General features: G+C 37.2%; 1 protein-coding gene across 10 annotated transcripts in view; it reads left to right on the forward strand.

The window, feature by feature from the left end:
• Window positions 1-16,181, forward strand: part of RAB28 (RAB28, member RAS oncogene family) — a 61,396-nt gene that overhangs the window by 19,649 nt on the left and 25,566 nt on the right. The gene's annotated exons all lie outside the window — the stretch shown is intronic.

Below are 16,181 nucleotides of genomic sequence, written 5' to 3' on the forward strand. Positions count from 1 at the left end.
GGAGAGATCTCTCATCCGTGTTTGAATTTGATAGGGCTTCAGGATATAATCATGGCATACTTCTAGAATGGAGAGCTGTGAAGCATTCCTGGATCTGATAACAGGTATATTTCATGATTCTGTATTTCAAGAGACTGGTAAATTAAGCACTGGTATCTATTACTTAAAGTAAGCGTGCTGGGCATGGTGTTTATAAGTCGTTTATTAGAGTTTTTTTTTTTTTACACGCTATTTCTGATTTTGCACAAGGTTACTTATTACCTATTGTTATATGGGATTAGTATTATTTTTAACTTGTCTTCTTTTGATCGTGTAAGTAAGATATAATGTTCTTCTGCCCACCAAAGTATACCACTTTACACAATCATCACCTACTTAGTTCCCCAGTTAGTTTCCAAATTCCTTCATTTCCAGTTAAGAAATCTAGAAACATCCTTATTAGCATACCTGAGGTCTGGATCCTTGCTCTCACTGTTTTTCTAATAAAGATAAGAGCAACATAAAATAATTGCAGAAACGAAGTGAAGTGGTGGAAGCAGACTGGGGAAGGAGTTTTCATTTTAAGAAAACAGCAGCTGAAGGAACAATACACTTGCTACCTACCTCCCTTTCCATCAGAAGTTGTGTATAAAGAAAGAAAGCAAACTATTGCTTTCATGTGATCCGAAGGAGGCTTGTTGTTGTTGCACACATTGAGCTCCTTGGTGTCACTCAAAAGAAGGCGTGTGGGAGATGCTTTTTACAGAAGTCATTCCGTTGCTTTAAATTTATTTCCATATGATAAAAAACTTCGAGAAGTGTATTGCTTTTATGACTTTGATAAATAGGAGAAGAATGTCTAGGAGGGTTTTCACTTCAATACTTTAATTAACTGTGAGAGGTTATTATAGTCAGGCACTGGCTGGGTATGGAAAGAGGTTAAATATTACACAGAAGCATAATATTGATTCTTGCATGTTACAAAAGGATGAAGCTACTGGGGAAGTTTCACCAACCTCTGCCATGGGCAGGGACACCATTCACTAGATCAGGTTGCCCAAAGCTGAATCCAATCTAGCCTTGAACACTTCCAGGGATGGTACGTACAAATCTTCTCTGTGGAACCTGTTCCAGTGCCTCACCGCTCTGATTCTAAATCCACACTCTTTCAGATTAAAACCACTGTACTGTCAGCACGCTCCCTGACATACAGTCCCTCACCAGCTTTCCTGTAACCCCTGTTTAGGAATTGGAAAACCATAGTAAGGTCTCCTTGAAGCCTTCTCTTTTCCAGGCTGAACAACTGCCGCTCCTCCCTCAGCTTGATGGGAGAGGTGCCCCAGCCTTCTGATGATCTTTATAGCTTTCCTGTGGACTTGCTCTATCAGGTCCGTGCCCTTCTTTATGTTAAGGATTCCAGACTTAGATGCAATCCAGGATATAGTTGGCCTTCTTGGATGCAAGATCTCACTGCTGACTCATGCTGAGCTTGTCATCCACCAACACTCTCAGTCCATTCTCTGTCTAACCTGTTTGTGCTTGGAATTGCCTTGACCTGGGTGCAGGACCTGGCACTTGGCCTTGTTGAAATTCATGAGGTTCATCCATGCCCACCTCTTGAGACAGTTAAGGTCTTTATGGATTGCATCCCTTCCCTCCCGCATACTGACCACACCACACGACTTGGTGTCATCTGCACACCTGCTGAGAGTGAGCTCAATCCCACAATCCATTTTGCCAACAAAGAAGCTAAATAGTGCCCCTAAGAAGCACCACTTATCACCATTTTCCATCTGGGTATCAAACTGTTGACTGCAACTCCTTGAGTGTGCCCATCCACCCAATTCCTTATCTACTGAGTGGTCCATTCCTCAAATGCATGTACCTCTAATTTGAGGACATGGGTGTCCTGCAGAACCGTGTCAAATGCTTTGAACAAGTCCAGGTAGCTGATGTCAGTTACTCATCCCTTATCTGCCTTGTTGTAACTTAATTGTAGAAGGCCACCAAATTTGTCAGACATTATTTGACCTTTTATTAGTTTCAGCTGGGTCGGAATTGTTCTGATTAGAGTGTCTGGTGTGATGCTATGTTTTGGTTCTAGAAGAACAACAATGCTGATAACACACTGATGTTTATAGTTGCTGCTCTGAGCAGTGTTGTACAGAGCCAAGGCCATTCTCAGTAAAGTGCCCAAGGAGCATTCACCAGTCACATCCTTGTTTTCCACATGCCTTAGCACAGTTTCCAGGAGGATCTGCTCTGATATTCCTAGGTATGGAGTTGAATCTGACTTGCCTGTGGTTCCCTAGGTCTTCCTTTTTTTTTTTTTTCCCTTTTTTTATGAATGGGGCTTATTTTTAATACTTACCTTTCTTTCTGATAAAAGCTTTTACTAAATTGAATGATTGAAAATAACTGCATGGTAGTTGATGTGTTGGGCCAGCATTTAGATACCTAGATGGAAAATCTGGAAACCTCACTGAAGCCATCCTTTATGAAACTGTCCCGAATTAGTGCTGCTCTTCCGAGCATACACAGTTTGGGGTTAAGCTCTCATTTGCAACTTACTTACCTAATTATTTCAGACAGTGTTTTTCCATTTTGAGAAGAACACACCTGGGATTTGTTGTAGTGCTTCAGGGAAAAAAAAACAAAGGGAATATAACTACAGTTAAAAAAAAAAAGAAGGCTCAGGGAAAAAAAAAGATGATTTTTTTTTTCCTTCCCAGTGGCATATAGAAAACTGTTCACTAATTCGATCAGATGAAATAGTTTCCTTGGATAATCTTGTTACTGAAAGCAGGTTACTTCAAGTGCGGCAATTTATGCTGTGTAATTGTGTACTATCTGTTAAACTGGCTATAAATGTTAATGATCTGTTTGTTTTGTTACAGTAATTTGTAATCACTCTGTTAAATTTGTTTGGAATTTCTTCAGTATTATGCCACAGAAAATGTTCAATTGTGATTTAAATGAATCAGTGCTAGTTTTGACTTTTCCATTTTATTGTCCACTGCATTAGATTAAAAGAATGAATACAGTAAGCTGTATAATACTGTATGCCCATTGAAAGCATGATAATTTACCTCAGTGATTGGAAAATCCTGCTGTGATAGTAAGCAATTAAGATTTACTTATGGAAGACTAGGAAGATAATTTCTACATACAAAGCTCTATTTGGTCTGCAGTCTCTCATCCATCAGAACCTTATTTGAAAATAGAATAATGTGAATTGAGATCTGAATTCCAGATCTCCAAACATCCTTACCTAGCCCCTTTTTTTTTTCCTTCCATACTAGCTAAAATGAAGGACTGTCATTGCCCAATTCTGAAAATGAGCTTCAGAGATACAGTTCTCCTTTGTGAAAGCAGTACTTTTTTAAGGTGACTATCTTCCTCCTGGCTGCTTTTTTTTAAATATATTTCACTCCTTCCCATTTCACTCCTTCCCAAAAGTTTCTATCAGAGAGAGTAGAAAGCTAATTTCAGTCAGATCTTATGAAAATCAAATCTTGCCCAGATCTGCTTTGTTCAGCTCTGTCTGGTTGGCAGTTAATCCTCTATCTTCTAATCCTCTATTTTGTGTACATGGTAAATGACAAATAGAATTACAAAATTTTGTCAGTTTTCTTTTTTATATTATTCATAAATCATGAGATCATAGTCCTAAAATTTGCAGTTGGTGTACAATCTTAAATATTACTTCCTTTGTAGCTTTACTGTATTTTATTTTTATTTGATATAAAGTATATTTAAGCTGTTCTTAGATCTGTGTTGCTATATCCCACTTAATTTGCACTGGAAATAGAGGTCTAAGCCTCACTGTAAAGATTAACGAATGCTTTTGAGCTTCAGTGCAGTAGCTTATAAGGTATGTTGCTGTAAAATACTTTGATTTATATTGTATGCTACAAGTTAATCTATGGTTATTGAGTGAATGAAGTGTATTTTTTGCACTTAAAAACTTTGCTTACAGGTAGTATTAATTTAAAGTTTGCTATGGATCTTCTGGTCATTGGTGTGAAGTAGAGAGGTTTCGTGGTGTTACATATGACTGATGCGTTTCTTTTCTGTCTGCCTTGACTACTACTTTATATATTTTCCTTTGCACTAATCTATAAGCAGACTCCTCAAGTGTCCTACCAACGTTTTCAGTGGATATATTGTAAACAAAAATTAACCCAGGTTGCATGGGAGCTACACTCACTTTGATTTATAGTTACCTAGATGGTCTTAGGTTATCTGGAGCTTATGTGGGGGCTAGGAATTATCAGGTACCAGTGTATAGTGGATGGATGAATGATTTCTATCCCTAGAGATATTAACCAGATCCACTCCTCAATAAAGACTAATAACACAGATTTTTAAACAGTCTTCATGACAGATGAGGGCACAGAGGGGAATGCATCAGCGCTAATTAAGAATGTTGACCGTTTGTTCGTCTTAGCCATGATTAATTGATCTTGGTGATATCTCTGAACAGGAAGTGATATGCTGTTACATCGTGAAGTTTAAAGGTTATGTTTTAGTGTACCCTTTAACTTGCATTTACATACAATGTAAAAATCTTTTTGCCTATCTTATTTGAGTTCAGAAAGGAACATTCTTCAGCCCCGACACCTGTGAGTGTTTAGTACTCTGTACTAATGAGAATGTGACTCCTAACAGGACATACCCAGTCTGGATTTGGACTCGTTTATTACCTCAGCCACTTAGTCTCCTCACTTGTACTTAGGACATTTCTTCATTAATACTCTTTATGAAACTCTGGCATTTTAAAGTTTAGAATTACATGTTCACTCTTGTTCCTCCCAAGCTCCCTCAGCTGTTTTCTGTTCTTGTTTTCTGTCATCTTGCACTTGTTAGGTTCTTCACCTTTAATTAAGACAAGTGTTGAATAGCAAATGCAAAGACCCCTGTTCTTCAGAGTCTTATACCTGGTTAAACTGAAGTTCCTGTATGCCTGACAGCAGGTCCCACACATACTCATGGGATTGGAGGGTAAACTACTTGCATGTAGAAACTCCCTTAAAATGAAAACCTTGTCCTGTGCTACGGTCAATTTACCAACTCATTTGAATAAATGTAGAATGCTACCCTGTTTTAAAATATGTATAGAATGTTTGTCTTGACAAACTTGTAAGATTAATAGAAAATTGCAGTCATATATTTGGGTTTTTTTTCAGTGGTCAGTTAATTTTTATGAAATTGTCAGTTAGCTTTTATAAAATTATTTTTATCTAGAAACTTTAACGAATGGAGAAATGACAGGTGAGAACAATCTTTTTTTCATCACGTAATATATTTCCAACCCAGTGTCTGAATATGATAGATATTATTTTCAGGATGGGAGCAATCCAGAAGCATACAAGATTTTGAGTGATAAAATTACGTCACTGAGAAAGCATCTATCTTGGGAGATTCTAATCATAAACCATGCTTGACATAATAGTAGTGGAGCTGGCTGCCATCAACCCAAAGTAGTCTACTGCTGTTCTACTGCCATGTGGACAAATGTAGTAAATTACGATACATATGCCATAGGTGTGGTTCTTCTTAGAAAGTTACTAAGCTCAAAGAAAATCATATAGAAAAAAAGGAAAAGGAGTGTGTGTGTGGAAGGTTTATTGCTGTTCCATAGTACTTGGATGTATTCCATTGCCTGAGAAGGGAAAGCAGCTGATGGGATATGTCACCAGGAAATGGATGTATGTACTGCATTCTGGCTCGGATCTGTTGTGATGTCTGTTGCATCTGGTCACAAATCAGCCTATGTTTTAATTGTACCCTTCTTTCAGAATCCTACACAAAGTCATCGCTTAGGTGGGAAGTCACAGTGAACACAGCGGCTGCTAAGCCAGCTTCAAGCTTTAAGCTTAAAACAAGACTGTTGCTGCTGGAGCGTCTGTACATGATTTCGATGGTGGCTCTTTAGGGATGGAGGCACATAGACAAAAAAAGGAGAGTAAAAAGGAGAAATCTGTTCTGTTGTGCTGCTCAAAAGACAGTTAATGATCATTGTCATCATCTTCTACCCTGCATGTCTTGAGATGACTTTTTGATGTTCAGCAGATAGGGCTGGCCAGTAGGGAACTTGCTCAGTTTTCTGCTACAGTGTGGGATGAGGCTGAATAACATGTAGATTTTACTCATAAAGATATTTTGCTATTATACCAGTTGTCCAAATCTGAGATTTGTATGGTTAGACAGAGTGCTGATGGAAACAGGTGTACAAAGCTCAGCAATTTTGCACTCACTTAAACCAGAGGGCAGATTAGGTATTGTGTAAACTGCTTGCTGGAAATAACAATTTTAATATTCTAATTGTGTGGTATCATAACAAGAGAGCGGGGGTAGTTATGAACTAGCCCAGTTAGTACACTGCTCTTATGCTATGCTTTCTTACTTCAGTGAGTGTGGATAACTTGGTTTCCCCTCTATCCCATACTTAATCTTGAATCTTCTCTTCCCTTACGTGTGTGTGTGTGTGTGTGTCTGTATATATATACATACATATATGTATATATGTGTGTGTGCGTGTATATATGTGTGTATATGTAATATAAATATATATATAAATATATATACATACATGCGTACATAATTTTTGTGTGCTAAGACCAATGAAGAACTGAGACCAGTTTCAAAGACCTGGTAGATTGTTGTTAGTGTGGTTGGAACTCAAATGCTAGTGTGATAGAAGTACCAGTAAATAGTATGTTCTCATTCGCTAACAGTTATGCTTAAATTCAGAAAAATCTTTAAAGATGTCATTGAAAATGGAAATAGAAATAAACTGTTTAAATACAGAGGTTAGAACAGTATATGTATCCTATTTTTATAATAATACACAAATGAAATGCTGAGAGATCTCTTGCTGTTTCCATGAATCTTGTCTGTAGTTTATTTAGTGATGTAGACACACATCTAATAAAAAAGATGCTGCATAAACCATAGTCCAGGCTGAATGTGCTTCTGTTTTTGGTTTAGGTAGAAATGTTTTTTCTGGCTGCGTCCTTCATACTTAGGTCTTCTTACAACAAATGGAAAGCCCTTAATTGTACCTAAGGGAATAGTTAATCTACAGTGGACATATGGTGGACAAAGCTGAGTCTAGTAAATGAAAAAAATTATAAACAGAAAATGTGTGAATGTCTGCACAGTCTGAGAGTCATGGGAGATATTGTGCTGTTGGATTATAGCTTATTTTAAGTTAATTTGCTATCCTTTTCTATTGTTATGGAAATGGAAATCAGCATAAAATACATGGTTTTGAACAACAATTCAATATCTGTTTTACTGGATTGAAAAACAAACAAACAAACAAAAAAATCACCACAAAAAAAAAAAACCCAACAAACCTGCTTTTAAGCCAGGACAGAATTTCTTTTCTTTGCAAGTGTTCCATCTCTGCCTTTGCCACATGATATAAGTGCAATTTGATTTCACTTACGGAGTGAAGCTCTCTGAAATTTTTAAAAGTTATAACTTCTGATTGGGGGCAGTTAATCAGTGTTAACCCTGAGCAGCTCTTGGGCTTTATGGATTCCAGCATTATATGTGGTTGCACTGCTCCAGCAAAAGGTTAAGTATTAATGGAAAATGTTCACAGCTCTTTTACTCAAAGAAAACATGTTACTTGTAAGTTTTCTTTTGATTTTACTTTTACAGTTACATTGAATGTCTTCATTCATTTAGCCATCCATAAAGCAAATATTGTTGCACATGCAGTGGATAATAAGTCTTTTTAGGACTACTTGTGTGGTATGTCACAGATCATTAACTGCAAGTAACCACCTGACTTAAGGGAAGTCTGGAAGCATCATTACAGTGAAATAAGCTTTTATTTCTGTATCACTGCAGCACATTGATTTGTAGGAATGTCTCCATTAGCTACTGTGGAAATATATTCTCATATATTATTATTAAAGGAAGTTGATGATAGAGGATAACCAATGTTCAAGTGTGAATAGGGCAGTAGTGCTAGGATTTTGGACAAAGCAGGGAAAAGAGACAAGTGCTATTGTGGCATTATTTTCTGTTTAAACCAGATAAAACTTACCTTTTTTTCAACTGCTTCACAGTTTTAGAGTCAGACTAATAAAATGTAGTAACAGTTGTACTGTGTTTATGTGTATGCTGCAACTTGAACTGAAATGTATGCAGTAACTGAAAATGTTTACTGCTCTGTACAAGCAGAAAATGTGAAAGGGAAGCTTCTTCCAAACCAGCAGGGAAAAGATAAGCTTTTCTTATTTGGTCCAGTGAATTATAAGAAATAATAATAATAAAAATTCATAGAAAATCACCAATAATTGGCTCATATCAGGTCGGAGGATGAAGGGTAGGCTATGCTAATATGGAAGATGCTCATAACAGATAACATTTATTAATAAGACTAATACCAGTTTGTGATATGAAAAAGCACAGTTCTGAACCAACATCCTGAAAGTACTTTAGGTAAGTTGAAGTTCTCACAGACTTTAAAGTTAAGATAATACTGCAGGAGCTTCTTGCTATGATGCTCTTTTCCAAAATAATTTGCTGTCAGATTCCATCTTATTCAGATTAGTATTCCTAATGCTTAAGTTTTTGACAGTGTAAAATGAGCCACATCACATTTTCTGCATTCTTCTGCGTTTCTCAGTTTGGGGAATCTCAAATCTGAAGATAAAAAATTGCAGTTGGTTACATAGATGTAAACTATAGAGCAGTTCTAGTGACCTCCTGTGAGCTGCTCCAAGTTTACTCTGACGCTTTCATGACTAGTCCATAAACAGTAATACTGTTTTGGATTACTCTTCTTTCTTGCAGATATCTCATGGTCTGTCTTTTGCATTAAATATTGTCCAGTAGGTTTAATTATGCAATAATACTGTACTAGTGTGTGCTGATAGAATTCATTCATATTTTGAAATACATTTTTCGCACGTATATATGTAGGTTGCTCTGAAAGTAATACCTCCAATTTATTTCCATGGATACTACGACAGATACAAAGAGCACAGCACCACTATTTGATAGAGTAAATTCTCAGCTACAGAACACTCATCGTGGTCACTGCCATTAGCTCTGCATTTTGTTCACTGATGAACAGGAGCCCACATGCCACCCTCATAAAAATCTGTACCGGTGGAGGTGACCGCTGTTGCCAGTGCTGAAAAGCACCACCTACCACCTCAATGTGTTTGCATCCACTGCTTGGTCTCCATAAACATTCAGCAAGTGTTGATGAATGTCAGTGAGTGCCATTATTATTTTTTTTATAAATGAAGGAATTCCATTGCACCCCTTTGCTTTGCGCATACTTCCATGTCAGACGTCATTTTGTCAGACTGCCCTTCTGCTGCCATCTGTCACATGGCAACAACGTGTAATGGAATGTTCAACCTCTACTGCCATATGACCAGCATCCAAAGAGAGCAGGGCACAGGAGTCGTTGGTCAGACCGTTAAGTAGATTGTTTCTAAAATTTTATGTTCTGTCAATATAAAGGCTGGCTTTGCTTTCTGTTTGGTTTTCTTTTTTGTTTTACGTCTTCTGTGAATGATGTTTCGCAAGAAAAAAAAGTCTAGTAGGTCTGTCTGATTTTGCACTTGTTCAATTATAGAGTGCTGCAGGAGTTTCCAATTTTGATTGATCAGTCAATTCTAAGAATAATGTTGTAGTACTTTTTTTTTGAATACTACTACTCGGTGCTTGCAGGTAATGGGAGCAACAAGAAAAAAGCCTAGTCTGGTTGTATTGAAATTCTGTGAGCTTAAAAATGACTCTCAGTACTGACAGTTCTTTAAGAGCAGTATTCACTCACAATGGTGTAAAGACAGATATTTTCTAGAAAGCACTGTATCAGGAGTTGTAAAGAGTGCAGTGGGAGTTCAGGATGTAGGAAAGTTCTCTGTTTTCCTAGAACATATTTGTTGTGTTCTTTACTCTGTGCTTTTTGTGCTACAGTAACTATAACACTACTGATACCTATCAGGAGCCATTATTGACAATGTCTGGATTTTCTGATGTTTTAACTTAGGGTTTTGTTCGTTTGTTTACATGAAAGAATTTTAGAAATTGTATTAAGCTACACAGAACAATTAAAGTAAACAATGTAATGAAATAATAAAGAGAGATCATTACAGAAATCTCTGCATTGCCACCTAATATACTGCCAAACTGTTAATCATTAATTTTCTTGGGCTGGCTTTTTGAAGAATATACATCAAGAAGTCTTCGGCTTACACAGTAACTTCTGCAGTTTTATATTGGGAATGGTGTATCAAAAAGGTTTTTAGAGCATAGTTACTGGTGTTGTTGCATCTTTAAGTGGCTGATCACTACAGCAATAATGCTGGTTTCTGAGCACAGCCAGTACTTTTTCCAGCTGCTTTATAGTGATATCTTGAAGCTTAAAATGTAATCTATATGGGTAAGCCACAAAAGCCACTATATATTAAAGCAGACTCTGACAGTAAATCAAAATTGAACAGCTGGCAACACTACTAAAGTCATAAACTTATTTATTAAAAAAACTAAACAGAAGAATTATATTAAAAAGAGAGGAATATGTTCTACAGACCAGTGGATATAGCTTAAAACCTGGAAAGTGCTGTAGATTAAGGGCCCAATTTATGAACATCTGTTCTGGCAGTTTCTGTGAGATTCTAATGTTCTTTACAATAAAAGTGTGAAACGTGTTTTCCCCCCCTTACTAATCATGCTTTTCTGCAGTTCATAAAACTTGCATTGGGCCTTATGTAACTGGGTCTGTCTGCTTTACACACTTGCTAGAGTAATTACTATTCATGAAAGAGTAAGTACTATACCGACGTCACAGTCCCACGGTACACAGTTCTCCAGGCTTGTTCCAGGCAGTCTTATTGGCTTCAAAAGCAAGGAATGAACACCAAAGTTTCCTTCATATATTTAGACTTAAAGCGTGGCAGTGAATAATGGAAGCAAGTCACTAGAGAGTAAGATGGACAGCAAAATGTCTTTTATATGGTGAGAAAGTTCTCCATAATGGAAATGTACTTAGAAATCAGTTGTTTTACTGTAATATATTTCATATCTTTGAACACAAGCAGTCACCAGAAATAACTTTATTGTTCATTATCTCTTAATTTTGAAATAAATGATAATATAATAAATATCGTAATAATATTTTGATTGTGATATTTCCATGGAATACATTTTTGTCCTATTGACAGCTGTCTGGCAATAAGCTTTAAGATATTTTGGATTCTGCTTTGAGTGGGATATAAAGAACAGTACATCCAAAACTGACTGCCTGTCACCTGTGCTGTTTTGCCTTTGAAATGAGTGTGACTAAGATTAATTTTAGAGATTTTAGCTATATAAGCCCTTCTGTATATTCAGGTTTGATCTACGCAGCACAGGTGATGATAATATTTTGCTGTCTCATTCTTTTCCATGTCTGGTAGTTAGTCTGAACTCAAATAGATCATTGTGAAATGTTGACAGTTTTATTCTCACCCGGTGCATAATCTGCTAGCATGCCAAGCACTGCTGCCATCAGCAGAGAGTCACATACTAGGAAACCAAAGTGCAAAGAAGTCACTGAGCAATAAAAATGTTTCCGATGTCCTAAACAGATTATGTTCCTTCGCTGATGAAAGTGGTTACATTTTCTTTCCATTTGAACTTGATCAGTTTCATCTCATTAGCCTTTGATATTAGGTTGCATATATGCTACTATAGTTGTTTAATCTGAGGAGAGCACTTCCAGTTTACAGAAGGAAGAAGAGTAGTTCTGGTATCCTTTGGACAAAGAAATACTGTATGGGAATGAGGCATTTTCTGTTTATGTGCCATCTGCTTTTGAACACTTACAGTGCGGGTACGTCTTGTGATCCTGTGTGTTGGGCATATCCGTTTCTCAGAAATTTTGTCCAAATCACTATTTTTTTTAAGTTGTAAAATATCAAGGAGCAGTATTTCTGCCAAATCTTCATTGGTTGTTGGTAGTTCCTTTTCCCTCTTTATTAAGTGATGGTTTAGTATTTGATTTATGTATATTTGTAGGGCTGAGGGCAACACTACTAGTCAACTAAACAAAAAGTTGCTTATGTAACCACTTCATACTTACAGAACTTGAGTTTTCTTTTTGCTCTGTCTAATATGAAACATGTTTTGTTAATTGGTTCACTATGAATCATTTTATATGTCAGTGGTGTACAGTATATTAATCACAGTTCTTGGAGCATGGCTTCATTCACAGAAGGTTCAGCAACCTAAATGATCTATTTGCTTTATATTTATGTTTCCCTGCAGTGAACTTTTGTTTGTTAGGTTTGCTATGTTAAAGCACACAAATATAATTTATATGCACCTGCATAAAATATTTCACAAGTGACCTGGGTTTCATTTTCAAATTGTCTTGGTTTCTGCAAGGAACTAACCCAATAGAAATCGGGGATTTGTATCATCAAAGACAGTATCAAATTATGTCCCAGGGGAACATTAAGCAGGGATCCAATTTGTGGTGGTTTTTTGTGACCTGACTAGAACATTCTAGATTTCTGGTTCTGATTAGCTCATATTTTTGTATTTGTTGTGATTTGGTTTATTTCTTGTCCTTGAGTTTCTTGTATGTGGGTGGACAAGGGAGGGGAGCAGAAATCACTGCATCACTAACATTTTCTGCTTGACTCCCTCTACTAGCTGCTGCCGTCCTGCCTGGTTTGTATCTCACTCTTCTGCACTTCTTTGTTCTCTCCATTCTCTCTACACGCTGTGCTTGGTGCAGCGGGACTGCTCTTCATAGTGCTGGTTTTTCATTCATAGGTCATCTGCATATGCTTCTTGCACAGCCAGGTGTGACACTAGGTTTTTGTTCTTTGTGATGGTATCCTGGTTTTGAGGAGTATGGGTTACAATGCATACTTCTTTAGTATAGTAGACATCTTATAAAAATTCTAGCAGCTTCTCTGGCTGAGTAAACTTGATGGATGAACTATTAAGGTCTTCTGGTTTATATAGTATGTGTACTACTGCACTGGAAAAGATTTCATCTGGAGTTGCTACAGTCAGGAGGACATATAAATCCATGAGAATTAATGTGGCATTTCCTTCATAATCCTATTAATTTTCTGCCTTAAACATGTATTTATGCTTTTCATAAGTGTTTGAGTAGGAAAGACCCTTTAAATACTGTGATGATATCTAGAATTATTATATTGTCATTGTGTGCTTTTTTATTTAACACGTACATGTAGAAATAAAACTTGACATTTTTATTCTCCTTTAAAAATGTATGTGGTGCCATTTATTAAGTAATTAGGCCACGAGGGTAGAATTTTCATGGGTATGCCAATGCTCAAAAATGTAGATAGCTGTCTGATGGGGTTTTCAAATGTGGCGTAACCATTGTCTAGTTGCCCAGTAGTTCCAGTGCTTAAAATTGTCCCCTTAGGCATGCTTGCATCTTTCAGTACCCACGTACATTTGCAAATCTGATTTAAAAGGTTTAAATATTCTATGAAGAGACCTAAATGCTGGGGAAAGCAAAATCAGTGGTGAACCAAATCAGTAAAGATATAGCAATGTTAGTGAGCCTAGTTCTGACTAGCGTGTCGCGTAAGCTGTATTTAGGAATAAAATTGCAACCTGTGAACTGACTTGTTCTGGAATTAATTTTAGAATTGTTCCAAGGGAAGAACAGAGCAGATATCCAAGTCCTATTATATTTGAAAAATGTAACTTAATTTTTGACAACATTTCTGAAGAAACATAGGGTTAATTTGCCATTAGCTAATAAAATTTCCTAAGTGTAGCGTGCACTTAGTTTTGTGAAACTTGCTTTGTGTGTTTACTCTACCTCACTTCTTGTTCTGGAATTCTTTTCCCTAGCATCAGCACAGCTGCATCATCCATTTCCACGGTCCTTTTAACCTCCCCTTTAATTAAAAAAAAATTAAATCAGATGCTGTTTAAAGCTTCCCGTTTAGTTTTGGGAAAATAAAAGTTCACATCTAGCTTAGGAGTGTGTGAACAGCTGCTAAAAGCCACAAGCAAAACGATACTTATAAAAGTGGTGGGGGGAATTTTAAGAGCAAGCTGCCAGTCTGACTGTAGCTTTCAATAGTCCTTTGCTTTCAGCCAAATGGTTTTAACAATAATTTTCTTTGAAAAAAAAAAAAAAAAACAACAACTCTGTGTTTTATAGAAGCGACAGCCCAAGCAGTTAGGTTGGTGGTAGTAGGAGGCAACTTGCCATTTCTCTTTAACTTTTTATGAAATTTTACTTTGAATCTGGGGAAATTGCTCATTACAGAGATTGGAAGGGCTGATGTCCACCAGCGCCCACCCACCATGCAGGTACATCTGTCTCCATCTGATTCTAATGAGGGATCTTGTTCACTGAAATTCCCAGAGTTCCGAGTCTAAGCATAGGAGGATAGTCATTCACTGGCACTGTGTTTCACAGGTGTTAGAGTCCTGCGCATGACTGCAGCATTCTTAAGTAATAGAATTTCTTTTATGAGTTATCAAATTTTGATTCTCCTGTTGAACATAAACATGCAGGGAACTTATCAGATGTTGAACGTTTGAAAGAAAGAGGGAAGACTTGGAATGTTCCTTGCCCAGTCCGTATAGAGTACTGCAAAGAGCTTTCGGAGGGGAAAAAAAAGAGTTCTTCAGAAACATTTTGTCTTTACTGTTGTTGAGAAGCTGTAGTGTGAAATGCTCTGTGGCCTGATAACGGTGTATATGTATCTCTGGAATTAGATTGGGCAGTTTTCTTAGGGCCTGCTTAGGGCCTTAGTTGATCTGCTCCTGAGTGAGATCACAGAATCACTAAGGTTGGAAAAGACCTCCAGGATCATCCAGTCCAGCTGTCAGTGCCATCCCTACAGCACCTTTCAAGACGTAGGACAGCAGTCAGTCTGTGCAGGCATGCCCAGTGCTACCAGAATACAGTGCAGAGAGAAAATAAGTTCTGTAGCTCAAGCTCCTTGTGTACTTGGTACTCATACAGAGCATTGCCTGGGCGTGGGAGCGTTTTCATCCAGATTGAAAACCCAACAGATTTTTTGACTGTTAAGCTGGCCTGGGCAATGTGTGTAGAAAATGTGAGTCCAATAGATCAGACTTTGTGCTCATCCACTGAGATGAGAGGTCTGAACCACACTTTCTAATCAAATCTCTTGATTTTTACTTGGGGCAGCAGACATCTCTGCAAAGCTGTGGGTTTTCTTTTTTTTTTTAAATTGAGATGTCTGTTTTCTTCTAACCGCAGCAGATTATGACCTGTGCTAAGCAGTGCTGTCACTAAACTGGCTAGGTATGTTGCTTTGTTATGCTCTTAGCTCTTATGTTGGAGTTTCCACGCTTATAGTGTGCCTTCAGTATTGAGGTCGAAAGTTCAGTGTGGCTGTGATTTGACATGGTTGCCTAACCACTAGCTAAAGCCAGAGTTGTAGGAATTAAATGTGCAAACCCCCCATCTTCTCTTAACATACTTTTAGAAGTGAAGAAGAGTGTTAAGTCACAAAGAAACTAAGAAATCATCAGGGCTATGCTAAAATTTTAATAGATAATATCTTGGGATTACTTAACTCCAAGATGTTAACTTCTTGACTCATATTCTCCTTTTCCTTTTCACACCTAGCAAGGGAAGTGGTTTATCCTTGAGAGCTCCTAAGTATAATAAGTAGTTTGGGTATAAACCAAGAATGATTTGATGTTGTGATTAACCAAATGATATGGAAAAACACACTTTCAGCATCTAAATTCCTCTGTAAGTCAGATGGAGCTGATTGCTTTTCCCTAACTTCAGTAAAAATTGAATGAAGTAGAAACTCTTAAAATCCATTCTGGTTTTAGAGGAAAAAAAAAAAAAAGCTTACAAAAAGAAGTCTCAGTTGCTTCTTCTAACTTGCTTGCTTAATATTTTCAAATTCAAGTAATTCTTGGTTTAAAAAAAAATAAAGTTGAGTGCATACACACGTCCAAATTCAAGTGCTCTTAGTGTCTCCACAACACTCATACTCTGAGAAAGTGGTTTCACAATTGATTTAACCCAGTTTTGCTGTTGCCAAAAGTCGAACTTCATAGAGGGTTCGGTTCACTGATTCAACCTCAACTGAATGGACCAAAGGGAACAATCCTTATTTGAATGAACTCATGGATTTATTTTATACTGTGGTGGTGCTGTCATAAGAAAAGATTTGCAAGTGCTCAGC

This window comes from Gallus gallus, chromosome 4 (assembly GCF_016699485.2).
Source record: "Gallus gallus isolate bGalGal1 chromosome 4, bGalGal1.mat.broiler.GRCg7b, whole genome shotgun sequence".
Lineage (NCBI taxonomy): Eukaryota > Metazoa > Chordata > Aves > Galliformes > Phasianidae > Gallus > Gallus gallus.